General features: G+C 40.3%; 1 protein-coding gene and 17 non-coding genes across 18 annotated transcripts in view; 5 read left to right on the top strand and 13 right to left on the bottom strand.

The window, feature by feature from the left end:
• LOC130657764 (histone H1-delta-like) overlaps positions 1–25,961 on the top strand; it is a gene marked incomplete at its 5' end in the record, with an annotated part of 61,044 nt that overhangs the window by 16,782 nt on the left and 18,301 nt on the right. The window lies entirely within an intron of this gene.
• On the bottom strand, positions 110–182 carry Trnac-aca (transfer RNA cysteine (anticodon ACA)). The gene has a single exon. It is a non-coding gene; the product is annotated as a tRNA-Cys (tRNA).
• On the top strand, positions 4,650–4,768 carry LOC130658256 (5S ribosomal RNA). Its single transcript, XR_008985472.1, has one exon. It is a non-coding gene; the product is annotated as a 5S ribosomal RNA (ribosomal RNA).
• On the bottom strand, positions 5,097–5,261 carry LOC130660212 (U1 spliceosomal RNA). Its single transcript, XR_008987412.1, has one exon. It is a non-coding gene; the product is annotated as a U1 spliceosomal RNA (small nuclear RNA).
• Positions 5,447–5,638, bottom strand: LOC130661256 (U2 spliceosomal RNA). Its single transcript, XR_008988450.1, has one exon. It is a non-coding gene; the product is annotated as a U2 spliceosomal RNA (small nuclear RNA).
• Positions 5,961–6,033, bottom strand: Trnar-acg (transfer RNA arginine (anticodon ACG)). Its single transcript has one exon. It is a non-coding gene; the product is annotated as a tRNA-Arg (tRNA).
• LOC130658255 (5S ribosomal RNA) lies at positions 10,502–10,620 on the top strand. Its single transcript, XR_008985471.1, has one exon. It is a non-coding gene; the product is annotated as a 5S ribosomal RNA (ribosomal RNA).
• On the bottom strand, positions 10,949–11,113 carry LOC130660211 (U1 spliceosomal RNA). The gene has a single exon (XR_008987411.1). It is a non-coding gene; the product is annotated as a U1 spliceosomal RNA (small nuclear RNA).
• LOC130661255 (U2 spliceosomal RNA) lies at positions 11,299–11,490 on the bottom strand. Its single transcript, XR_008988448.1, has one exon. It is a non-coding gene; the product is annotated as a U2 spliceosomal RNA (small nuclear RNA).
• Positions 11,813–11,885, bottom strand: Trnar-acg (transfer RNA arginine (anticodon ACG)). The gene has a single exon. It is a non-coding gene; the product is annotated as a tRNA-Arg (tRNA).
• On the top strand, positions 16,354–16,472 carry LOC130658254 (5S ribosomal RNA). The gene has a single exon (XR_008985470.1). It is a non-coding gene; the product is annotated as a 5S ribosomal RNA (ribosomal RNA).
• On the bottom strand, positions 16,801–16,965 carry LOC130660209 (U1 spliceosomal RNA). The gene has a single exon (XR_008987410.1). It is a non-coding gene; the product is annotated as a U1 spliceosomal RNA (small nuclear RNA).
• Positions 17,151–17,342, bottom strand: LOC130661254 (U2 spliceosomal RNA). Its single transcript, XR_008988447.1, has one exon. It is a non-coding gene; the product is annotated as a U2 spliceosomal RNA (small nuclear RNA).
• On the bottom strand, positions 17,665–17,737 carry Trnar-acg (transfer RNA arginine (anticodon ACG)). The gene has a single exon. It is a non-coding gene; the product is annotated as a tRNA-Arg (tRNA).
• Positions 22,205–22,323, top strand: LOC130658251 (5S ribosomal RNA). Its single transcript, XR_008985468.1, has one exon. It is a non-coding gene; the product is annotated as a 5S ribosomal RNA (ribosomal RNA).
• On the bottom strand, positions 22,652–22,816 carry LOC130660208 (U1 spliceosomal RNA). The gene has a single exon (XR_008987409.1). It is a non-coding gene; the product is annotated as a U1 spliceosomal RNA (small nuclear RNA).
• Positions 23,002–23,193, bottom strand: LOC130660482 (U2 spliceosomal RNA). The gene has a single exon (XR_008987680.1). It is a non-coding gene; the product is annotated as a U2 spliceosomal RNA (small nuclear RNA).
• Positions 23,516–23,588, bottom strand: Trnar-acg (transfer RNA arginine (anticodon ACG)). Its single transcript has one exon. It is a non-coding gene; the product is annotated as a tRNA-Arg (tRNA).

Here is a 25,961-nt window from a genome sequence, read left to right as displayed (position 1 = left end):
GCGTGATATTACTTTCCAATATGTCTGCGTACATTCCGTTTATCAACGCATTACGCCAGAACGTGCGCGCGCGTTACACAGTAGACCATGCAGCCGAAATGCGACAGTGCGACCCTGCCAGGAGTCGAACCTGGAATCCCCTGATTTGTAGTCAGATGCCTTATCCATTGGGCCACAGGGCCATGCTTATGACTTCGCCCCATCGTCATTTTGGCTTGCGCATTCGTTTTACTTACGACAGAATTCTTCGTGTTTGTAGCCATGAAAGAAAGGGACTTCTGTGAGTGAATTTTTTTACTGTGGTCTAATAAAAAAGTCGAAACGCAGTGCCCAATATATGAATTGCTCCTAATAGCCGGAAACAGGCCGTGTCGATGATGTAGGCCGACATACGCAACGCAAACCAAAGAACGCTTTATGAAAATCCTAACACGAGCGCGGAAGAAGCCCAAATTAACAGACTAGATGTAATGCTGAAGACCTCAAACTCCAGCAGCTTCTCTTGCAGACTATTGCGTCGTACTACAAATAAAAATTAACATGCTTTCGCATAGTCGCGGCACCCAAAACGGACATTATACGATGTACAGAAACACACATTTCTGTTTTCGCGCCAAATCAATTCCCGGGAGTGGTACTTTTACGTCCGCATACTTCGCACCGTCTTAAATTATATCTCATTTACACGGTAATGTTTAGTATACTTCTACTGTGATAACAAGCATCGTTTATCGTTGGATTGTTGTAAGAAAACATTAAAAATGAGTGAAGCAGCTTCTCCAAAGAAAATCGCACCCAAGAAGAAACCTGCTGCAAAGAAGACAGCTGATCACCCTAAATATGTGGACATGATCAAGGCTGCTATCGCTACCCTAAAGGAACGCGGTGGTTCATCTCGCCAAGCTATTACAAAATATATTCATGCAAATTACAAAGTTGCTGAAAACTCAGATCATCATCTGAAAATGGCTCTTAAACGAGGAGTAACATCAGGCGATTTGATTCAAACTAAAGGCACTGGTGCTTCTGGATCATTCAAGCTAGGTCAGGTAAAAAAAGAAAAACCTAAGAAAAAGGCCGCAGCAAAAAAGCCAACGGCAAAGAAGCCTACTGCAAAGAAAAGTACACCAAAAAAGAAGCCAGCAAAGAAGAGCACGCCAAAGAAAGCAGCAAAGAAGCCTGCCACAAAGAAAGCCTCGGCTAAGAAACCAGCAGCTAAGAAACCCACAAAGAAGCCTGTTGCTAAAAAACCTGCAGCAAAGAAGGTCAAAAAGACTCCCAAAAAGGCAGCAAAGAAGACCGCAAAAAAATAATTTGTGTGTATCTGGCTATTACATTAACAAACGGCTATTTTTATAGCCACACATTTACAAAAAAACATTATCTTGGTACAAAGTTAAACTTGTTTAAGTCACTTAAACAGTTAAAAAAGAGTAAATTTAAGATTAGATTCCCTAAGTTTAAGTATTTTCGTTTTTAAATTTCTTATTTTCTTGCTTTTACTTTTCTTGCCCTTCATATTTTTAACATTGTCAAACTTTATGTAGCATAAAATTTTTATGTAGCATAAAATTTAAACAGAAAGCAGGACAAAGTTTGATATAAAAAGCTAGCCGTAATATTTTTTATGGATGTGTGGCTATAAAAATAGCCGTTTTTTGTTTGGTAAGATGCTTAGGCACGTTCCCCACGAATTCTTCTTGCCAACTGGATGTCTTTAGGCATGATTGTAACTCGTTTTGCGTGAATGGCACACAAGTTAGTATCCTCGAACAAGCCAACAAGGTACGCTTCAGAAGCCTCTTGCAGAGCCATAACGGCTGTGCTCTGGAATCGCAGATCTGTTTTGAAGTCCTGAGCAATTTCTCGCACAAGACGCTGGAAAGGCAACTTGCGGATCAAGAGCTCGGTTGACTTCTGGTATCTTCTGATTTCTCTGAGAGCAACTGTACCAGGTCTGTAACGATGTGGTTTTTTCACTCCTCCAGTAGCTGGTGCGCTTTTCCTCGCAGCTTTAGTGGCGAGTTGTTTTCGTGGAGCCTTTCCTCCAGTAGATTTACGTGCAGTTTGCTTTGTACGAGCCATATTTTAAGAAGTCGATGTAGTACGGATACACAAGACGGTCTAAAATGCACTATCGCGCCAAAGTTTTATTTCTCATATTGATTGACAGCTAAGGTTCAAAACAAACCATTTGATTGGTGCTAAGAAAGTAATTTCTGATTGGCTGCATAATGACATTACGCTCATTACTTTAACATTTTTATAAAATCTGTGTTTTTTGGCTACGGGAAAACGGCTGTATCTTCTGATACACAAAAGCTTTTGACTTTTTTTTTTTTTAGTAAGTAGCAGAAGGTTTGGCGAATTCCAACGATGCCAAATTTATTGCCTTACTGAAACATTAAGACCACGAATTTTTAAAAAAACTACAGTTTTACTTAAAAAAATGTACAAAATGTTCGGAACATTTTGTAATGACGCAACTCTATTGGTTAATTAGGGTGTTTCCACGAGCAGTAGGTAATTTTATGGCCTCTTTTTAAAGCTGTCTGAATTCTGTTAACTCAAACGTTGTTTTTGTACTCGTTCTGTACGCAACTATATCAATATGTCTGGACGCGGAAAAGGAGGTAAAGGATTGGGAAAAGGAGGTGCTAAACGTCACCGAAAAATTCTTCGTGATAACATTCAGGGAATCACAAAACCTGCTATTCGGCGTCTTGCTCGACGAGGTGGTGTCAAACGTATCTCTGGCCTTATCTATGAGGAAACCAGAGGTGTACTGAAGGTTTTCTTAGAGAATGTTATTCGTGATGCTGTAACCTACACAGAGCACGCTAAACGCAACCCGTTACCGCTATGGATGTTGTTTATGCCTTAAAACGTCAAGGAAGAACTCTTTACGGATTCGGAGGTTAAGCGTTGTCATTGCTCAACAAAAACGGCTATTTTTATAGCCACAAATCTTTTAAAACATTACTTTGTGCACGCTTCCAAATTACACAATGTGTAAAGTCTTGTCACAGTTACATTTATTGCTATACGATACTATGTCATATATGACACAAAAAAAATTTAGAAATACTTTGTAGGGTTAATTTGCCTGGGAGTGTTTCCGTGAAAAGCTGGGTTAAGTTAAATGTAAGCAATAACATGGATCAATGTACTTGTCTTTTCTGCAAGTACAGCTAATAATACGTATGAAAAGTGAAGCTAATCCACACACACATGGGGAAGTATTTTAAATGTAGGCTAGTGTTCTTAAGCACATTATTTAGAAGTTTTATTAACTTCGGTTAACTTGTAGTGACGCCAAGTAAATGTTTTTTTAAAGATGTGTGGTCTTAAAAAAGACCGTTTGTGTTTGGTAGACGTTGGTTTACTTGCTGCTTGTGTATTTTGTGACGGCTTTTGTTCCTTCACTGACTGCGTGTTTTGCAAGTTCTCCAGGCAAGAGAAGACGTACTGCGGTTTGAATTTCACGAGAAGAGATGGTCGACTTTTTGTTTTGAAGAGCCAAACGCGAAGCTTCGGAAGCAATGCGCTCAAAGATGTCGTTGACAAATGAGTTCATGATGCTCATAGCTTTGCTTGAAACTCCGACATCTGGGTGAACTTGTTTCAAAACATTGTAGATGTAAATAGCATAACTTTCCTTTCTCTTTCTCTTGCGTTTCTTTTCACCAGTTCCACCAATCTTTCCTCCTTTTTTGCCGGCTCTTTTTTCACCTTTCTTGGCTACTTTAGGTGCCTGTTTTCCTCCTTTAGCTGCTGCGTCAGACATGGTTAAAAATTTTTGCTACTTAACTTGTAAATAAGCATTAAACTGCAAGTCAAAACTTTTTGTTTATAAGTAAAAAAATCGGATCGAATTCGATCCGAAAACGCCGATACGCAATTTAATTGGTTAAAAAAAAAATCTTTTGTTTAATACTTAATTATGATTGGTTAAAAAAACATGATTTCGATCCTATTTTTATGATGAAAAAACGAGTAAAGTTTATTTCGTTAACACTTACGTTAAATATTCGTACGTTTTTGTATTAACTTACAAATCAAATCGCAGTTATGTCTGGACGTGGAAAAGGTGGAAAAGCTAAGGCTAAAGCCAAGACAAGATCCTCAAGAGCTGGACTTCAATTTCCAGTCGGTAGAGTGCATAGATTCCTTCGTAGAGGGCACTATGCTAACCGAATTGGATCTGGAGCACCAGTTTACTTAGCAGCCGTCTTGGAATATTTATCTGCTGAGATATTGGAGTTGGCTGGTAACGCAGCAAGAGACAACAAAAAAGCTAGGATTATTCCAAGACATTTACAATTGGCTATTCGTAATGATGAAGAATTAAACAAACTTTTGAGCGGTGTAACCATTGCAGCTGGTGGTGTTTTGCCAAACATTCAAGCTGTCTTACTCCCAAAGAAGAACGACAAAGGACAGAAGAAGTAAACCGCTACACTCAGAAAACAACGGCTATTTTTATAGCCACACATCTTTAAAAAAACATTGTTTTTTTCACAAAACTATAACCTTAAAGTCTAATAGATAATCCATGCATACGCCTTGTCCTAAGTAACTCAAAGAAATTAAATAAAAAAATTTGATCACAACGTCAAAATAAATTGCACGTATTTGCACCTACTAATGTCTACGGCCATACCACGATGAACACACCCGTTCTCGTCTGATCACGGAAGTTAAGCATCGTCGGGCCGGGATAGTACTTGGATGGGGGACCGCCTGGGAACTCCCGGTGTCGTAGGCTTTTCATTTTCATTTGCTGTGATATATTTCTTGTTATAACAATTAAGGAACGTGGCGGTTGTTGAAAGTGTTTCCTATGACATTTTCCTACGACATTTTCAGGTGATAGTACGAGAAAAAAGAGCTTTCAAATGCATACAAACTCGATCTATTGCCGATCATCCAATAACCCTGACGGAATGGCAAATAAAATAAAATTCCGCCGCCTTCCGAGGACTTATATCGCAATCACGTTTCGTAACAGCCAAGCGAGGTTTTACCTTAGCGTTTAAGTCACCACCGACATTTGGCCGCGCAACTTTTCTAAGCTCATTCATTTTGACTTAAGGAGGGGGCGAGCGCGGACGCAGGCCCCCACTACCAGAAATTGTACGGTCGAGTTACTGACGTTTGCAGTAATCGCAGAGGTCAGCCCAAGCGTAGTGCAATGCAAGAGCCTCACTCTGGAAGAAAACCCTCATTGATCAGTCTTTACTTCCCCGTCAGGTAAGTATGAGTTGGAACTGCACCGTAGCATGAGGGTACCCTTCAAAGTTTGTTAATGCTTGTGGCTTGAGTGTGTTATAAACTGCCGTGTCGCGGGGCATAGGCTGTATTCTCCCCCAGTGTACGCGTTTTGTTCCCGCCGTAGACTATGCAGAGTGCCGTCGGAAAGAGGACTGCTATTATTCTTTTATTGCTTATGTGGGCCGCCATCGGTAATAGTGCAACACCAAGGCAACCCGTGGTCACGGCGTGAATGAATCCACCTCCATGACCCAAGGCCAAAAATCAGATTAATATACTGACCATTCAGAGAATGGCCTACCAGATATTAAACTGATAAGAACAGATACTACACTTGATCTTAGCCATTAGGCCGAGAAGCGATAAAGAACAAGCGTTGCCATGATAGGCATCGTCCACACACCGTAACTGCTTGTGGAGCATGTCACGTTACTGTAAAGCTTACAACTGTCACCGCGTACGGATGGACGGCGACATAGTAAAAATCACGGCTGTTGATTTAGCCGTAGGATGGAGAGCGACTGTAGCGAGTGGATGGTAACTTACATGAATGCTAACAAAGGCGACGATACTAAGTGCGTGATATTACTTTCCAATATGTCTGCGTACATTCCGTTTATCAACGCATTACGCCAGAACGTGCGCGCGCGTTACACAGTAGACCATGCAGCCGAAATGCGACAGTGCGACCCTGCCAGGAGTCGAACCTGGAATCCCCTGATTCGTAGTCAGATGCCTTATCCATTGGGCCACAGGGCCATGCTTATGACTTCGCCCCATCGTCATTTTGGCTTGCGCATTCGTTTTACTTACGACAGAATTCTTCGTGTTTGTAGCCATGAAAGAAAGGGACTTCTGTGAGTGAATTTTTTTACTGTGGTCTAATAAAAAAGTCGAAACGCAGTGCCCAATATATGAATTGCTCCTAATAGCCGGAAACAGGCCGTGTCGATGATGTAGGCCGACATACGCAACGCAAACCAAAGAACGCTTTATGAAAATCCTAACACGAGCGCGGAAGAAGCCCAAATTAACAGACTAGATGTAATGCTGAAGACCTCAAACTCCAGCAGCTTCTCTTGCAGACTATTGCGTCGTACTACAAATAAAAATTAACATGCTTTCGCATAGTCGCGGCACCCAAAACGGACATTATACGATGCACAGAAACACACATTTCTGTTTTCGCGCCAAATCAATTCCCGGGAGTGGTACTTTTACGTCCGCATACTTCGCACCGTCTTAAATTATATCTCATTTACACGGTAATGTTTAGTATACTTCTACTGTGATAACAAGCATCGTTTATCGTTGGATTGTTGTAAGAAAACATTAAAAATGAGTGAAGCAGCTTCTCCAAAGAAAATCGCACCCAAGAAGAAACCTGCTGCAAAGAAGACAGCTGATCACCCTAAATATGTGGACATGATCAAGGCTGCTATCGCTACCCTAAAGGAACGCGGTGGTTCATCTCGCCAAGCTATTACAAAATATATTCATGCAAATTACAAAGTTGCTGAAAACTCAGATCATCATCTGAAAATGGCTCTTAAACGAGGAGTAACATCAGGCGATTTGATTCAAACTAAAGGCACTGGTGCTTCTGGATCATTCAAGCTAGGTCAGGTAAAAAAAGAAAAACCTAAGAAAAAGGCCGCAGCAAAAAAGCCAACGGCAAAGAAGCCTACTGCAAAGAAAAGTACACCAAAAAAGAAGCCAGCAAAGAAGAGCACGCCAAAGAAAGCAGCAAAGAAGCCTGCCACAAAGAAAGCCTCGGCTAAGAAACCAGCAGCTAAGAAACCCACAAAGAAGCCTGTTGCTAAAAAACCTGCAGCAAAGAAGGTCAAAAAGACTCCCAAAAAGGCAGCAAAGAAGACCGCAAAAAAATAATTTGTGTGTATCTGGCTATTACATTAACAAACGGCTATTTTTATAGCCACACATTTACAAAAAAACATTATCTTGGTACAAAGTTAAACTTGTTTAAGTCACTTAAACAGTTAAAAAAGAGTAAATTTAAGATTAGATTCCCTAAGTTTAAGTATTTTCGTTTTTAAATTTCTTATTTTCTTGCTTTTACTTTTCTTGCCCTTCATATTTTTAACATTGTCAAACTTTATGTAGCATAAAATTTTTATGTAGCATAAAATTTAAACAGAAAGCAGGACAAAGTTTGATATAAAAAGCTAGCCGTAATATTTTTTATGGATGTGTGGCTATAAAAATAGCCGTTTTTTGTTTGGTAAGATGCTTAGGCACGTTCCCCACGAATTCTTCTTGCCAACTGGATGTCTTTAGGCATGATTGTAACTCGTTTTGCGTGAATGGCACACAAGTTAGTATCCTCGAACAAGCCAACAAGGTACGCTTCAGAAGCCTCTTGCAGAGCCATAACGGCTGTGCTCTGGAATCGCAGATCTGTTTTGAAGTCCTGAGCAATTTCTCGCACAAGACGCTGGAAAGGCAACTTGCGGATCAAGAGCTCGGTTGACTTCTGGTATCTTCTGATTTCTCTGAGAGCAACTGTACCAGGTCTGTAACGATGTGGTTTTTTCACTCCTCCAGTAGCTGGTGCGCTTTTCCTCGCAGCTTTAGTGGCGAGTTGTTTTCGTGGAGCCTTTCCTCCAGTAGATTTACGTGCAGTTTGCTTTGTACGAGCCATATTTTAAGAAGTCGATGTAGTACGGATACACAAGACGGTCTAAAATGCACTATCGCGCCAAAGTTTTATTTCTCATATTGATTGACAGCTAAGGTTCAAAACAAACCATTTGATTGGTGCTAAGAAAGTAATTTCTGATTGGCTGCATAATGACATTACGCTCATTACTTTAACATTTTTATAAAATCTGTGTTTTTTGGCTACGGGAAAACGGCTGTATCTTCTGATACACAAAAGCTTTTGACTTTTTTTTTTTTTAGTAAGTAGCAGAAGGTTTGGCGAATTCCAACGATGCCAAATTTATTGCCTTACTGAAACATTAAGACCACGAATTTTTAAAAAAACTACAGTTTTACTTAAAAAAATGTACAAAATGTTCGGAACATTTTGTAATGACGCAACTCTATTGGTTAATTAGGGTGTTTCCACGAGCAGTAGGTAATTTTATGGCCTCTTTTTAAAGCTGTCTGAATTCTGTTAACTCAAACGTTGTTTTTGTACTCGTTCTGTACGCAACTATATCAATATGTCTGGACGCGGAAAAGGAGGTAAAGGATTGGGAAAAGGAGGTGCTAAACGTCACCGAAAAATTCTTCGTGATAACATTCAGGGAATCACAAAACCTGCTATTCGGCGTCTTGCTCGACGAGGTGGTGTCAAACGTATCTCTGGCCTTATCTATGAGGAAACCAGAGGTGTACTGAAGGTTTTCTTAGAGAATGTTATTCGTGATGCTGTAACCTACACAGAGCACGCTAAACGCAAGACCGTTACCGCTATGGATGTTGTTTATGCCTTAAAACGTCAAGGAAGAACTCTTTACGGATTCGGAGGTTAAGCGTTGTCATTGCTCAACAAAAACGGCTATTTTTATAGCCACAAATCTTTTAAAACATTACTTTGTGCACGCTTCCAAATTACACAATGTGTAAAGTCTTGTCACAGTTACATTTATTGCTATACGATACTATGTCATATATGACACAAAAAAAATTTAGAAATACTTTGTAGGGTTAATTTGCCTGGGAGTGTTTCCGTGAAAAGCTGGGTTAAGTTAAATGTAAGCAATAACATGGATCAATGTACTTGTCTTTTCTGCAAGTACAGCTAATAATACGTATGAAAAGTGAAGCTAATCCACACACACATGGGGAAGTATTTTAAATGTAGGCTAGTGTTCTTAAGCACATTATTTAGAAGTTTTATTAACTTCGGTTAACTTGTAGTGACGCCAAGTAAATGTTTTTTTAAAGATGTGTGGTCTTAAAAAAGACCGTTTGTGTTTGGTAGACGTTGGTTTACTTGCTGCTTGTGTATTTTGTGACGGCTTTTGTTCCTTCACTGACTGCGTGTTTTGCAAGTTCTCCAGGCAAGAGAAGACGTACTGCGGTTTGAATTTCACGAGAAGAGATGGTCGACTTTTTGTTTTGAAGAGCCAAACGCGAAGCTTCGGAAGCAATGCGCTCAAAGATGTCGTTGACAAATGAGTTCATGATGCTCATAGCTTTGCTTGAAACTCCGACATCTGGGTGAACTTGTTTCAAAACATTGTAGATGTAAATAGCATAACTTTCCTTTCTCTTTCTCTTGCGTTTCTTTTCACCAGTTCCACCAATCTTTCCTCCTTTTTTGCCGGCTCTTTTTTCACCTTTCTTGGCTACTTTAGGTGCCTGTTTTCCTCCTTTAGCTGCTGCGTCAGACATGGTTAAAAATTTTTGCTACTTAACTTGTAAATAAGCATTAAACTGCAAGTCAAAACTTTTTGTTTATAAGTAAAAAAATCGGATCGAATTCGATCCGAAAACGCCGATACGCAATTTAATTGGTTAAAAAAAAAATCTTTTGTTTAATACTTAATTATGATTGGTTAAAAAAACATGATTTCGATCCTATTTTTATGATGAAAAAACGAGTAAAGTTTATTTCGTTAACACTTACGTTAAATATTCGTACGTTTTTGTATTAACTTACAAATCAAATCGCAGTTATGTCTGGACGTGGAAAAGGTGGAAAAGCTAAGGCTAAAGCCAAGACAAGATCCTCAAGAGCTGGACTTCAATTTCCAGTCGGTAGAGTGCATAGATTCCTTCGTAGAGGGCACTATGCTAACCGAATTGGATCTGGAGCACCAGTTTACTTAGCAGCCGTCTTGGAATATTTATCTGCTGAGATATTGGAGTTGGCTGGTAACGCAGCAAGAGACAACAAAAAAGCTAGGATTATTCCAAGACATTTACAATTGGCTGTTCGTAATGATGAAGAATTAAACAAACTTTTGAGCGGTGTAACCATTGCAGCTGGTGGTGTTTTGCCAAACATTCAAGCTGTCTTACTCCCAAAGAAGAACGACAAAGGACAGAAGAAGTAAACCACTACACTCAGAAAACAACGGCTATTTTTATAGCCACACATCTTTAAAAAAACATTGTTTTTTTCACAAAACTATAACCTTAAAGTCTAATAGATAATCCATGCATACGCCTTGTCCTAAGTAACTCAAAGAAATTAAATAAAAAAATTTGATCACAACGTCAAAATAAATTGCACGTATTTGCACCTACTAATGTCTACGGCCATACCACGATGAACACACCCGTTCTCGTCTGATCACGGAAGTTAAGCATCGTCGGGCCGGGATAGTACTTGGATGGGGGACCGCCTGGGAACTCCCGGTGTCGTAGGCTTTTCATTTTCATTTGCTGTGATATATTTCTTGTTATAACAATTAAGGAACGTGGCGGTTGTTGAAAGTGTTTCCTATGACATTTTCCTACGACATTTTCAGGTGATAGTACGAGAAAAAAGAGCTTTCAAATGCATACAAACTCGATCTATTGCCGATCATCCAATAACCCTGACGGAATGGCAAATAAAATAAAATTCCGCCGCCTTCCGAGGACTTATATCGCAATCACGTTTCGTAACAGCCAAGCGAGGTTTTACCTTAGCGTTTAAGTCACCACCGACATTTGGCCGCGCAACTTTTCTAAGCTCATTCATTTTGACTTAAGGAGGGGGCGAGCGCGGACGCAGGCCCCCACTACCAGAAATTGTACGGTCGAGTTACTGACGTTTGCAGTAATCGCAGAGGTCAGCCCAAGCGTAGTGCAATGCAAGAGCCTCACTCTGGAAGAAAACCCTCATTGATCAGTCTTTACTTCCCCGTCAGGTAAGTATGAGTTGGAACTGCACCGTAGCATGAGGGTACCCTTCAAAGTTTGTTAATGCTTGTGGCTTGAGTGTGTTATAAACTGCCGTGTCGCGGGGCATAGGCTGTATTCTCCCCCAGTGTACGCGTTTTGTTCCCGCCGTAGACTATGCAGAGTGCCGTCGGAAAGAGGACTGCTATTATTCTTTTATTGCTTATGTGGGCCGCCATCGGTAATAGTGCAACACCAAGGCAACCCGTGGTCACGGCGTGAATGAATCCACCTCCATGACCCAAGGCCAAAAATCAGATTAATATACTGACCATTCAGAGAATGGCCTACCAGATATTAAACTGATAAGAACAGATACTACACTTGATCTTAGCCATTAGGCCGAGAAGCGATAAAGAACAAGCGTTGCCATGATAGGCATCGTCCACACACCGTAACTGCTTGTGGAGCATGTCACGTTACTGTAAAGCTTACAACTGTCAACGCGTACGGATGGACGGCGACATAGTAAAAATCACGGCTGTTGATTTAGCCGTAGGATGGAGAGCGACTGTAGCGAGTGGATGGTAACTTACATGAATGCTAACAAAGGCGACGATACTAAGTGCGTGATATTACTTTCCAATATGTCTGCGTACATTCCGTTTATCAACGCATTACGCCAGAACGTGCGCGCGCGTTACACAGTAGACCATGCAGCCGAAATGCGACAGTGCGACCCTGCCAGGAGTCGAACCTGGAATCCCCTGATTCGTAGTCAGATGCCTTATCCATTGGGCCACAGGGCCATGCTTATGACTTCGCCCCATCGTCATTTTGGCTTGCGCATTCGTTTTACTTACGACAGAATTCTTCGTGTTTGTAGCCATGAAAGAAAGGGACTTCTGTGAGTGAATTTTTTTACTGTGGTCTAATAAAAAAGTCGAAACGCAGTGCCCAATATATGAATTGCTCCTAATAGCCGGAAACAGGCCGTGTCGATGATGTAGGCCGACATACGCAACGCAAACCAAAGAACGCTTTATGAAAATCCTAACACGAGCGCGGAAGAAGCCCAAATTAACAGACTAGATGTAATGCTGAAGACCTCAAACTCCAGCAGCTTCTCTTGCAGACTATTGCGTCGTACTACAAATAAAAATTAACATGCTTTCGCATAGTCGCGGCACCCAAAACGGACATTATACGATGTACAGAAACACACATTTCTGTTTTCGCGCCAAATCAATTCCCGGGAGTGGTACTTTTACGTCCGCATACTTCGCACCGTCTTAAATTATATCTCATTTACACGGTAATGTTTAGTATACTTCTACTGTGATAACAAGCATCGTTTATCGTTGGATTGTTGTAAGAAAACATTAAAAATGAGTGAAGCAGCTTCTCCAAAGAAAATCGCACCCAAGAAGAAACCTGCTGCAAAGAAGACAGCTGATCACCCTAAATATGTGGACATGATCAAGGCTGCTATCGCTACCCTAAAGGAACGCGGTGGTTCATCTCGCCAAGCTATTACAAAATATATTCATGCAAATTACAAAGTTGCTGAAAACTCAGATCATCATCTGAAAATGGCTCTTAAACGAGGAGTAACATCAGGCGATTTGATTCAAACTAAAGGCACTGGTGCTTCTGGATCATTCAAGCTAGGTCAGGTAAAAAAAGAAAAACCTAAGAAAAAGGCCGCAGCAAAAAAGCCAACGGCAAAGAAGCCTACTGCAAAGAAAAGTACACCAAAAAAGAAGCCAGCAAAGAAGAGCACGCCAAAGAAAGCAGCAAAGAAGCCTGCCACAAAGAAAGCCTCGGCTAAGAAACCAGCAGCTAAGAAACCCACAAAGAAGCCTGTTGCTAAAAAACCTGCAGCAAAGAAGGTCAAAAAGACTCCCAAAAAGGCAGCAAAGAAGACCGCAAAAAAATAATTTGTGTGTATCTGGCTATTACATTAACAAACGGCTATTTTTATAGCCACACATTTACAAAAAAACATTATCTTGGTACAAAGTTAAACTTGTTTAAGTCACTTAAACAGTTAAAAAAGAGTAAATTTAAGATTAGATTCCCTAAGTTTAAGTATTTTCGTTTTTAAATTTCTTATTTTCTTGCTTTTACTTTTCTTGCCCTTCATATTTTTAACATTGTCAAACTTTATGTAGCATAAAATTTTTATGTAGCATAAAATTTAAACAGAAAGCAGGACAAAGTTTGATATAAAAAGCTAGCCGTAATATTTTTTATGGATGTGTGGCTATAAAAATAGCCGTTTTTTGTTTGGTAAGATGCTTAGGCACGTTCCCCACGAATTCTTCTTGCCAACTGGATGTCTTTAGGCATGATTGTAACTCGTTTTGCGTGAATGGCACACAAGTTAGTATCCTCGAACAAGCCAACAAGGTACGCTTCAGAAGCCTCTTGCAGAGCCATAACGGCTGTGCTCTGGAATCGCAGATCTGTTTTGAAGTCCTGAGCAATTTCTCGCACAAGACGCTGGAAAGGCAACTTGCGGATCAAGAGCTCGGTTGACTTCTGGTATCTTCTGATTTCTCTGAGAGCAACTGTACCAGGTCTGTAACGATGTGGTTTTTTCACTCCTCCAGTAGCTGGTGCGCTTTTCCTCGCAGCTTTAGTGGCGAGTTGTTTTCGTGGAGCCTTTCCTCCAGTAGATTTACGTGCAGTTTGCTTTGTACGAGCCATATTTTAAGAAGTCGATGTAGTACGGATACACAAGACGGTCTAAAATGCACTATCGCGCCAAAGTTTTATTTCTCATATTGATTGACAGCTAAGGTTCAAAACAAACCATTTGATTGGTGCTAAGAAAGTAATTTCTGATTGGCTGCATAATGACATTACGCTCATTACTTTAACATTTTTATAAAATCTGTGTTTTTTGGCTACGGGAAAACGGCTGTATCTTCTGATACACAAAAGCTTTTGACTTTTTTTTTTTTTAGTAAGTAGCAGAAGGTTTGGCGAATTCCAACGATGCCAAATTTATTGCCTTACTGAAACATTAAGACCACGAATTTTTAAAAAAACTACAGTTTTACTTAAAAAAATGTACAAAATGTTCGGAACATTTTGTAATGACGCAACTCTATTGGTTAATTAGGGTGTTTCCACGAGCAGTAGGTAATTTTATGGCCTCTTTTTAAAGCTGTCTGAATTCTGTTAACTCAAACGTTGTTTTTGTACTCGTTCTGTACGCAACTATATCAATATGTCTGGACGCGGAAAAGGAGGTAAAGGATTGGGAAAAGGAGGTGCTAAACGTCACCGAAAAATTCTTCGTGATAACATTCAGGGAATCACAAAACCTGCTATTCGGCGTCTTGCTCGACGAGGTGGTGTCAAACGTATCTCTGGCCTTATCTATGAGGAAACCAGAGGTGTACTGAAGGTTTTCTTAGAGAATGTTATTCGTGATGCTGTAACCTACACAGAGCACGCTAAACGCAAGACCGTTACCGCTATGGATGTTGTTTATGCCTTAAAACGTCAAGGAAGAACTCTTTACGGATTCGGAGGTTAAGCGTTGTCATTGCTCAACAAAAACGGCTATTTTTATAGCCACAAATCTTTTAAAACATTACTTTGTGCACGCTTCCAAATTACACAATGTGTAAAGTCTTGTCACAGTTACATTTATTGCTATACGATACTATGTCATATATGACACAAAAAAAATTTAGAAATACTTTGTAGGGTTAATTTGCCTGGGAGTGTTTCCGTGAAAAGCTGGGTTAAGTTAAATGTAAGCAATAACATGGATCAATGTACTTGTCTTTTCTGCAAGTACAGCTAATAATACGTATGAAAAGTGAAGCTAATCCACACACACATGGGGAAGTATTTTAAATGTAGGCTAGTGTTCTTAAGCACATTATTTAGAAGTTTTATTAACTTCGGTTAACTTGTAGTGACGCCAAGTAAATGTTTTTTTAAAGATGTGTGGTCTTAAAAAAGACCGTTTGTGTTTGGTAGACGTTGGTTTACTTGCTGCTTGTGTATTTTGTGACGGCTTTTGTTCCTTCACTGACTGCGTGTTTTGCAAGTTCTCCAGGCAAGAGAAGACGTACTGCGGTTTGAATTTCACGAGAAGAGATGGTCGACTTTTTGTTTTGAAGAGCCAAACGCGAAGCTTCGGAAGCAATGCGCTCAAAGATGTCGTTGACAAATGAGTTCATGATGCTCATAGCTTTGCTTGAAACTCCGACATCTGGGTGAACTTGTTTCAAAACATTGTAGATGTAAATAGCATAACTTTCCTTTCTCTTTCTCTTGCGTTTCTTTTCACCAGTTCCACCAATCTTTCCTCCTTTTTTGCCGGCTCTTTTTTCACCTTTCTTGGCTACTTTAGGTGCCTGTTTTCCTCCTTTAGCTGCTGCGTCAGACATGGTTAAAAATTTTTGCTACTTAACTTGTAAATAAGCATTAAACTGCAAGTCAAAACTTTTTGTTTATAAGTAAAAAAATCGGATCGAATTCGATCCGAAAACGCCGATACGCAATTTAATTGGTTAAAAAAAAAATCTTTTGTTTAATACTTAATTATGATTGGTTAAAAAAACATGATTTCGATCCTATTTTTATGATGAAAAAACGAGTAAAGTTTATTTCGTTAACACTTACGTTAAATATTCGTACGTTTTTGTATTAACTTACAAATCAAATCGCAGTTATGTCTGGACGTGGAAAAGGTGGAAAAGCTAAGGCTAAAGCCAAGACAAGATCCTCAAGAGCTGGACTTCAATTTCCAGTCGGTAGAGTGCATAGATTCCTTCGTAGAGGGCACTATGCTAACCGAATTGGATCTGGAGCACCAGTTTACTTAGCAGCCGTCTTGGAATATTTATCTGCTGAGATATTGGAGTTGGCTGGTAACGCAGCAAGAGACAACAAAAAAGCTAGGATTATTCCAAGACATTTACAATTGGCTGTTCGTAATGATGAAGAATTAAACAAACTTTTGAGCGGTGTAACCATTGCAGCTGGTGGTGTTTTGCCAAACATTCAAGCTGTCTTACTCCCAAAGAAGAACGACAAAGGACAGAAGAAGTAAACCGCTACACTCAGAAAACAACGGCTATTTTTATAGCCACACATCTTTAAAAAAACATTGTTTTTTTCACAAAACTATAACCTTAAAGTCTAATAGATAATCCATGCATACGCCTTGTCCTAAGTAACTCAAAGAAATTAAATAAAAAAATTTGATCACAACGTCAAAATAAATTGCACGTATTTGCACCTACTAATGTCTACGGCCATACCACGATGAACACACCCGTTCTCGTCTGATCACGGAAGTTAAGCATCGTCGGGCCGGGATAGTACTTGGATGGGGGACCGCCTGGGAACTCCCGGTGTCGTAGGCTTTTCATTTTCATTTGCTGTGATATATTTCTTGTTATAACAATTAAGGAACGTGGCGGTTGTTGAAAGTGTTTCCTATGACATTTTCCTACGACATTTTCAGGTGATAGTACGAGAAAAAAGAGCTTTCAAATGCATACAAACTCGATCTATTGCCGATCATCCAATAACCCTGACGGAATGGCAAATAAAATAAAATTCCGCCGCCTTCCGAGGACTTATATCGCAATCACGTTTCGTAACAGCCAAGCGAGGTTTTACCTTAGCGTTTAAGTCACCACCGACATTTGGCCGCGCAACTTTTCTAAGCTCATTCATTTTGACTTAAGGAGGGGGCGAGCGCGGACGCAGGCCCCCACTACCAGAAATTGTACGGTCGAGTTACTGACGTTTGCAGTAATCGCAGAGGTCAGCCCAAGCGTAGTGCAATGCAAGAGCCTCACTCTGGAAGAAAACCCTCATTGATCAGTCTTTACTTCCCCGTCAGGTAAGTATGAGTTGGAACTGCACCGTAGCATGAGGGTACCCTTCAAAGTTTGTTAATGCTTGTGGCTTGAGTGTGTTATAAACTGCCGTGTCGCGGGGCATAGGCTGTATTCTCCCCCAGTGTACGCGTTTTGTTCCCGCCGTAGACTATGCAGAGTGCCGTCGGAAAGAGGACTGCTATTATTCTTTTATTGCTTATGTGGGCCGCCATCGGTAATAGTGCAACACCAAGGCAACCCGTGGTCACGGCGTGAATGAATCCACCTCCATGACCCAAGGCCAAAAATCAGATTAATATACTGACCATTCAGAGAATGGCCTACCAGATATTAAACTGATAAGAACAGATACTACACTTGATCTTAGCCATTAGGCCGAGAAGCGATAAAGAACAAGCGTTGCCATGATAGGCATCGTCCACACACCGTAACTGCTTGTGGAGCATGTCACGTTACTGTAAAGCTTACAACTGTCACCGCGTACGGATGGACGGCGACATAGTAAAAATCACGGCTGTTGATTTAGCCGTAGGATGGAGAGCGACTGTAGCGAGTGGATGGTAACTTACATGAATGCTAACAAAGGCGACGATACTAAGTGCGTGATATTACTTTCCAATATGTCTGCGTACATTCCGTTTATCAACGCATTACGCCAGAACGTGCGCGCGCGTTACACAGTAGACCATGCAGCCGAAATGCGACAGTGCGACCCTGCCAGGAGTCGAACCTGGAATCCCCTGATTCGTAGTCAGATGCCTTATCCATTGGGCCACAGGGCCATGCTTATGACTTCGCCCCATCGTCATTTTGGCTTGCGCATTCGTTTTACTTACGACAGAATTCTTCGTGTTTGTAGCCATGAAAGAAAGGGACTTCTGTGAGTGAATTTTTTTACTGTGGTCTAATAAAAAAGTCGAAACGCAGTGCCCAATATATGAATTGCTCCTAATAGCCGGAAACAGGCCGTGTCGATGATGTAGGCCGACATACGCAACGCAAACCAAAGAACGCTTTATGAAAATCCTAACACGAGCGCGGAAGAAGCCCAAATTAACAGACTAGATGTAATGTTGAAGACCTCAAACTCCAGCAGCTTCTCTTGCAGACTATTGCGTCGTACTACAAATAAAAATTAACATGCTTTCGCATAGTCGCGGCACCCAAAACGGACATTATACGATGTACAGAAACACACATTTCTGTTTTCGCGCCAAATCAATTCCCGGGAGTGGTACTTTTACGTCCGCATACTTCGCACCGTCTTAAATTATATCTCATTTACACGGTAATGTTTAGTATACTTCTACTGTGATAACAAGCATCGTTTATCGTTGGATTGTTGTAAGAAAACATTAAAAATGAGTGAAGCAGCTTCTCCAAAGAAAATCGCACCCAAGAAGAAACCTGCTGCAAAGAAGACAGCTGATCACCCTAAATATGTGGACATGATCAAGGCTGCTATCGCTACCCTAAAGGAACGCGGTGGTTCATCTCGCCAAGCTATTACAAAATATATTCATGCAAATTACAAAGTTGCTGAAAACTCAGATCATCATCTGAAAATGGCTCTTAAACGAGGAGTAACATCAGGCGATTTGATTCAAACTAAAGGCACTGGTGCTTCTGGATCATTCAAGCTAGGTCAGGTAAAAAAAGAAAAACCTAAGAAAAAGGCCGCAGCAAAAAAGCCAACGGCAAAGAAGCCTACTGCAAAGAAAAGTACACCAAAAAAGAAGCCAGCAAAGAAGAGCACGCCAAAGAAAGCAGCAAAGAAGCCTGCCACAAAGAAAGCCTCGGCTAAGAAACCAGCAGCTAAGAAACCCACAAAGAAGCCTGTTGCTAAAAAACCTGCAGCAAAGAAGGTCAAAAAGACTCCCAAAAAGGCAGCAAAGAAGACCGCAAAAAAATAATTTGTGTGTATCTGGCTATTACATTAACAAACGGCTATTTTTATAGCCACACATTTACAAAAAAACATTATCTTGGTACAAAGTTAAACTTGTTTAAGTCACTTAAACAGTTAAAAAAGAGTAAATTTAAGATTAGATTCCCTAAGTTTAAGTATTTTCGTTTTTAAATTTCTTATTTTCTTGCTTTTACTTTTCTTGCCCTTCATATTTTTAACATTGTCAAACTTTATGTAGCATAAAATTTTTATGTAGCATAAAATTTAAACAGAAAGCAGGACAAAGTTTGATATAAAAAGCTAGCCGTAATATTTTTTATGGATGTGTGGCTATAAAAATAGCCGTTTTTTGTTTGGTAAGATGCTTAGGCACGTTCCCCACGAATTCTTCTTGCCAACTGGATGTCTTTAGGCATGATTGTAACTCGTTTTGCGTGAATGGCACACAAGTTAGTATCCTCGAACAAGCCAACAAGGTACGCTTCAGAAGCCTCTTGCAGAGCCATAACGGCTGTGCTCTGGAATCGCAGATCTGTTTTGAAGTCCTGAGCAATTTCTCGCACAAGACGCTGGAAAGGCAACTTGCGGATCAAGAGCTCGGTTGACTTCTGGTATCTTCTGATTTCTCTGAGAGCAACTGTACCAGGTCTGTAACGATGTGGTTTTTTCACTCCTCCAGTAGCTGGTGCGCTTTTCCTCGCAGCTTTAGTGGCGAGTTGTTTTCGTGGAGCCTTTCCTCCAGTAGATTTACGTGCAGTTTGCTTTGTACGAGCCATATTTTAAGAAGTCGATGTAGTACGGATACACAAGACGGTCTAAAATGCACTATCGCGCCAAAGTTTTATTTCTCATATTGATTGACAGCTAAGGTTCAAAACAAACCATTTGATTGGTGCTAAGAAAGTAATTTCTGATTGGCTGCATAATGACATTACGCTCATTACTTTAACATTTTTATAAAATCTGTGTTTTTTGGCTACGGGAAAACGGCTGTATCTTCTGATACACAAAAGCTTTTGACTTTTTTTTTTTTAGTAAGTAGCAGAAGGTTTGGCGAATTCCAACGATGCCAAATTTATTGCCTTACTGAAACATTAAGACCACGAATTCTTAAAAAAACTACAGTTTTACTTAAAAAAATGTACAAAATGTTCGGAACATTTTGTAATGACGCAACTCTATTGGTTAATTAGGGTGTTTCCACGAGCAGTAGGTAATTTTATGGCCTCTTTTTAAAGCTGTCTGAATTCTGTAAACTCAAACGTTGTTTTTGTACTCGTTCTGTACGCAACTATATCATTATGTCTGGACGCGGAAAAGGAGGTAAAGGATTGGGAAAAGGAGGTGCTAAACGTCACCGAAAAATTCTTCGTGATAACATTCAGGGAATCACAAAACCTGCTATTCGGCGTCTTGCTCGACGAGGTGGTGTCAAACGTATCTCTGGCCTTATCTATGAGGAAACCAGAGGTGTACTGAAGGTTTTCTTAGAGAATGTTATTCGTGATGCTGTAACCTACACAGAGCACGCTAAACGCAAGACCGTTACCGCTATGGATGTTGTTTATGCCTTAAAACGTCAAGGAAGAACTCTTTACGGATTCGGAGGTTAAGCGTTGTCATTGCTCAACAAAAACGGTTATTTTTATAGCCACAAATCTTTTAAAACATTACTTTGTGCACGCTTCCAAATTACACAATGTGTAAAGTCTTGTCACAGTTACATTTATTGCTATACGATACTATGTCATATATGACACTAAAAAAATTTAGAAATACTTTGTAGGGTTAATTTGCCTGGGAGTGTTTCCGTGAAAAGCTGGGTTAAGTTAAATGTAAGCAATAACATGGATCAATGTACTTGTCTTTTCTGCAAGTACAGCTAATAATACGTATGAAAAGTGAAGCTAATCCACACACACATGGGGAAGTATTTTAAATGTAGGCTAGTGTTCTTAAGCACATTATTTAGAAGTTTTATTAACTTCGGTTAACTTGTAGTGACGCCAAGTAAATGTTTTTTTAAAGATGTGTGGTCTTAAAAAAGACCGTTTGTGTTTGGTAGACGTTGGTTTACTTGCTGCTTGTGTATTTTGTGACGGCTTTTGTTCCTTCACTGACTGCGTGTTTTGCAAGTTCTCCAGGCAAGAGAAGACGTACTGCGGTTTGAATTTCACGAGAAGAGATGGTCGACTTTTTGTTTTGAAGAGCCAAACGCGAAGCTTCGGAAGCAATGCGCTCAAAGATGTCGTTGACAAATGAGTTCATGATGCTCATAGCTTTGCTTGAAACTCCGACATCTGGGTGAACTTGTTTCAAAACATTGTAGATGTAAATAGCATAACTTTCCTTTCTCTTTCTCTTGCGTTTCTTTTCACCAGTTCCACCAATCTTTCCTCCTTTTTTGCCGGCTCTTTTTTCACCTTTCTTGGCTACTTTAGGTGCCTGTTTTCCTCCTTTAGCTGCTGCGTCAGACATGGTTAAAAATTTTTGCTACTTAACTTGTAAATAAGCATTAAACTGCAAGTCAAAACTTTTTGTTTATAAGTAAAAAAATCGGATCGAATTCGATCCGAAAACGCCGATACGCAATTTAATTGGTTAAAAAAAAAATCTTTTGTTTAATACTTAATTATGATTGGTTAAAAAAACATGATTTCGATCCTATTTTTATGATGAAAAAACGAGTAAAGTTTATTTCGTTAACACTTACGTTAAATATTCGTACGTTTTTGTATTAACTTACAAATCAAATCGCAGTTATGTCTGGACGTGGAAAAGGTGGAAAAGCTAAGGCTAAAGCCAAGACAAGATCCTCAAGAGCTGGACTTCAATTTCCAGTCGGTAGAGTGCATAGATTCCTTCGTAGAGGGCACTATGCTAACCGAATTGGATCTGGAGCACCAGTTTACTTAGCAGCCGTCTTGGAATATTTATCTGCTGAGATATTGGAGTTGGCTGGTAACGCAGCAAGAGACAACAAAAAAGCTAGGATTATTCCAAGACATTTACAATTGGCTGTTCGTAATGATGAAGAATTAAACAAACTTTTGAGCGGTGTAACCATTGCAGCTGGTGGTGTTTTGCCAAACATTCAAGCTGTCTTACTCCCAAAGAAGAACGACAAAGGACAGAAGAAGTAAACCGCTACACTCAGAAAACAACGGCTATTTTTATAGCCACACATCTTTAAAAAAACATTGTTTTTTTCACAAAACTATAACCTTAAAGTCTAATAGATAATCCATGCATACGCCTTGTCCTAAGTAACTCAAAGAAATTAAATAAAAAAATTTGATCACAACGTCAAAATAAATTGCACGTATTTGCACCTACTAATGTCTACGGCCATACCACGATGAACACACCCGTTCTCGTCTGATCACGGAAGTTAAGCATCGTCGGGCCGGGATAGTACTTGGATGGGGGACCGCCTGGGAACTCCCGGTGTCGTAGGCTTTTCATTTTCATTTGCTGTGATATATTTCTTGTTATAACAATTAAGGAACGTGGCGGTTGTTGAAAGTGTTTCCTATGACATTTTCCTACGACATTTTCAGGTGATAGTACGAGAAAAAAGAGCTTTCAAATGCATACAAACTCGATCTATTGCCGATCATCCAATAACCCTGACGGAATGGCAAATAAAATAAAATTCCGCCGCCTTCCGAGGACTTATATCGCAATCACGTTTCGTAACAGCCAAGCGAGGTTTTACCTTAGCGTTTAAGTCACCACCGACATTTGGCCGCGCAACTTTTCTAAGCTCATTCATTTTGACTTAAGGAGGGGGCGAGCGCGGACGCAGGCCCCCACTACCAGAAATTGTACGGTCGAGTTACTGACGTTTGCAGTAATCGCAGAGGTCAGCCCAAGCGTAGTGCAATGCAAGAGCCTCACTCTGGAAGAAAACCCTCATTGATCAGTCTTTACTTCCCCGTCAGGTAAGTATGAGTTGGAACTGCACCGTAGCATGAGGGTACCCTTCAAAGTTTGTTAATGCTTGTGGCTTGAGTGTGTTATAAACTGCCGTGTCGCGGGGCATAGGCTGTATTCTCCCCCAGTGTACGCGTTTTGTTCCCGCCGTAGACTATGCAGAGTGCCGTCGGAAAGAGGACTGCTATTATTCTTTTATTGCTTATGTGGGCCGCCATCGGTAATAGTGCAACACCAAGGCAACCCGTGGTCACGGCGTGAATGAATCCACCTCCATGACCCAAGGCCAAAAATCAGATTAATATACTTACCATTCAGAGAATGGCCTACCAGATATTAAACTGATAAGAACAGATACTACACTTGATCTTAGCCATTAGGCCGAGAAGCGATAAAGAACAAGCGTTGCCATGATAGGCATCGTCCACACACCGTAACTGCTTGTGGAGCATGTCACGTTACTGTAAAGCTTACAACTGTCACCGCGTACGGATGGACGGCGACATAGTAAAAATCACGGCTGTTGATTTAGCCGTAGGATGGAGAGCGACTGTAGCAAGTGGATGGTAACTTACATGAATGCTAACAAAGGCGACGATACTAAGTGCGTGATATTACTTTCCAATATGTCTGCGTACATTCCGTTTATCAACGCATTACGCCAGAACGTGCGCGCGCGTTACACAGTAGACCATGCAGCCGAAATGCGACAGTGCGACCCTGCCAGGAGTCGAACCTGGAATCCCCTGATTCGTAGTCAGATGCCTTATCCATTGGGCCACAGGGCCATGCTTATGACTTCGCCCCATCGTCATTTTGGCTTGCGCATTCGTTTTACTTACGACAGAATTCTTCGTGTTTGTAGCCATGAAAGAAAGGGACTTCTGTGAGTGAATTTTTTTACTGTGGTCTAATAAAAAAGTCGAAACGCAGTGCCCAATATATGAATTGCTCCTAATAGCCGGAAACAGGCCGTGTCGATGATGTAGGCCGACATACGCAACGCAAACCAAAGAACGCTTTATGAAAATCCTAACACGAGCGCGGAAGAAGCCCAAATTAACAGACTAGATGTAATGCTGAAGACCTCAAACTCCAGCAGCTTCTCTTGCAGACTATTGCGTCGTACTACAAATAAAAATTAACATGCTTTCGCATAGTCGCGGCACCCAAAACGGACATTATACGATGTACAGAAACACACATTTCTGTTTTCGCGCCAAATCAATTCCCGGGAGTGGTACTTTTACGTCCGCATACTTCGCACCGTCTTAAATTATATCTCATTTACACGGTAATGTTTAGTATACTTCTACTGTGATAACAAGCATCGTTTATCGTTGGATTGTTGTAAGAAAACATTAAAAATGAGTGAAGCAGCTTCTCCAAAGAAAATCGCACCCAAGAAGAAACCTGCTGCAAAGAAGACAGCTGATCACCCTAAATATGTGGACATGATCAAGGCTGCTATCGCTACCCTAAAGGAACGCGGTGGTTCATCTCGCCAAGCTATTACAAAATATATTCATGCAAATTACAAAGTTGCTGAAAACTCAGATCATCATCTGAAAATGGCTCTTAAACGAGGAGTAACATCAGGCGATTTGATTCAAACTAAAGGCACTGGTGCTTCTGGATCATTCAAGCTAGGTCAGGTAAAAAAAGAAAAACCTAAGAAAAAGGCCGCAGCAAAAAAGCCAACGGCAAAGAAGCCTACTGCAAAGAAAAGTACACCAAAAAAGAAGCCAGCAAAGAAGAGCACGCCAAAGAAAGCAGCAAAGAAGCCTGCCACAAAGAAAGCCTCGGCTAAGAAACCAGCAGCTAAGAAACCCACAAAGAAGCCTGTTGCTAAAAAACCTGCAGCAAAGAAGGTCAAAAAGACTCCCAAAAAGGCAGCAAAGAAGACCGCAAAAAAATAATTTGTGTGTATCTGGCTATTACATTAACAAACGGCTATTTTTATAGCCACACATTTACAAAAAAACATTATCTTGGTACAAAGTTAAACTTGTTTAAGTCACTTAAACAGTTAAAAAAGAGTAAATTTAAGATTAGATTCCCTAAGTTTAAGTATTTTCGTTTTTAAATTTCTTATTTTCTTGCTTTTACTTTTCTTGCCCTTCATATTTTTAACATTGTCAAACTTTATGTAGCATAAAATTTTTATGTAGCATAAAATTTAAACAGAAAGCAGGACAAAGTTTGATATAAAAAGCTAGCCGTAATATTTTTTATGGATGTGTGGCTATAAAAATAGCCGTTTTTTGTTTGGTAAGATGCTTAGGCACGTTCCCCACGAATTCTTCTTGCCAACTGGATGTCTTTAGGCATGATTGTAACTCGTTTTGCGTGAATGGCACACAAGTTAGTATCCTCGAACAAGCCAACAAGGTACGCTTCAGAAGCCTCTTGCAGAGCCATAACGGCTGTGCTCTGGAATCGCAGATCTGTTTTGAAGTCCTGAGCAATTTCTCGCACAAGACGCTGGAAAGGCAACTTGCGGATCAAGAGCTCGGTTGACTTCTGGTATCTTCTGATTTCTCTGAGAGCAACTGTACCAGGTCTGTAACGATGTGGTTTTTTCACTCCTCCAGTAGCTGGTGCGCTTTTCCTCGCAGCTTTAGTGGCGAGTTGTTTTCGTGGAGCCTTTCCTCCAGTAGATTTACGTGCAGTTTGCTTTGTACGAGCCATATTTTAAGAAGTCGATGTAGTACGGATACACAAGACGGTCTAAAATGCACTATCGCGCCAAAGTTTTATTTCTCATATTGATTGACAGCTAAGGTTCAAAACAAACCATTTGATTGGTGCTAAGAAAGTAATTTCTGATTGGCTGCATAATGACATTACGCTCATTACTTTAACATTTTTATAAAATCTGTGTTTTTTGGCTACGGGAAAACGGCTGTATCTTCTGATACACAAAAGCTTTTGACTTTTTTTTTTTTTAGTAAGTAGCAGAAGGTTTGGCGAATTCCAACGATGCCAAATTTATTGCCTTACTGAAACATTAAGACCACGAATTTTTAAAAAAACTACAGTTTTACTTAAAAAAATGTACAAAATGTTCGGAACATTTTGTAATGACGCAACTCTATTGGTTAATTAGGGTGTTTCCACGAGCAGTAGGTAATTTTATGGCCTCTTTTTAAAGCTGTCTG

Source organism: Hydractinia symbiolongicarpus, chromosome 9 (assembly GCF_029227915.1).
Source record: "Hydractinia symbiolongicarpus strain clone_291-10 chromosome 9, HSymV2.1, whole genome shotgun sequence".
Taxonomy (NCBI): domain Eukaryota; kingdom Metazoa; phylum Cnidaria; class Hydrozoa; order Anthoathecata; family Hydractiniidae; genus Hydractinia; species Hydractinia symbiolongicarpus.
The sequence above is the reverse complement of the archived record's forward strand: the minus strand, read 5'-3'. Positions and strand labels throughout refer to the sequence as shown.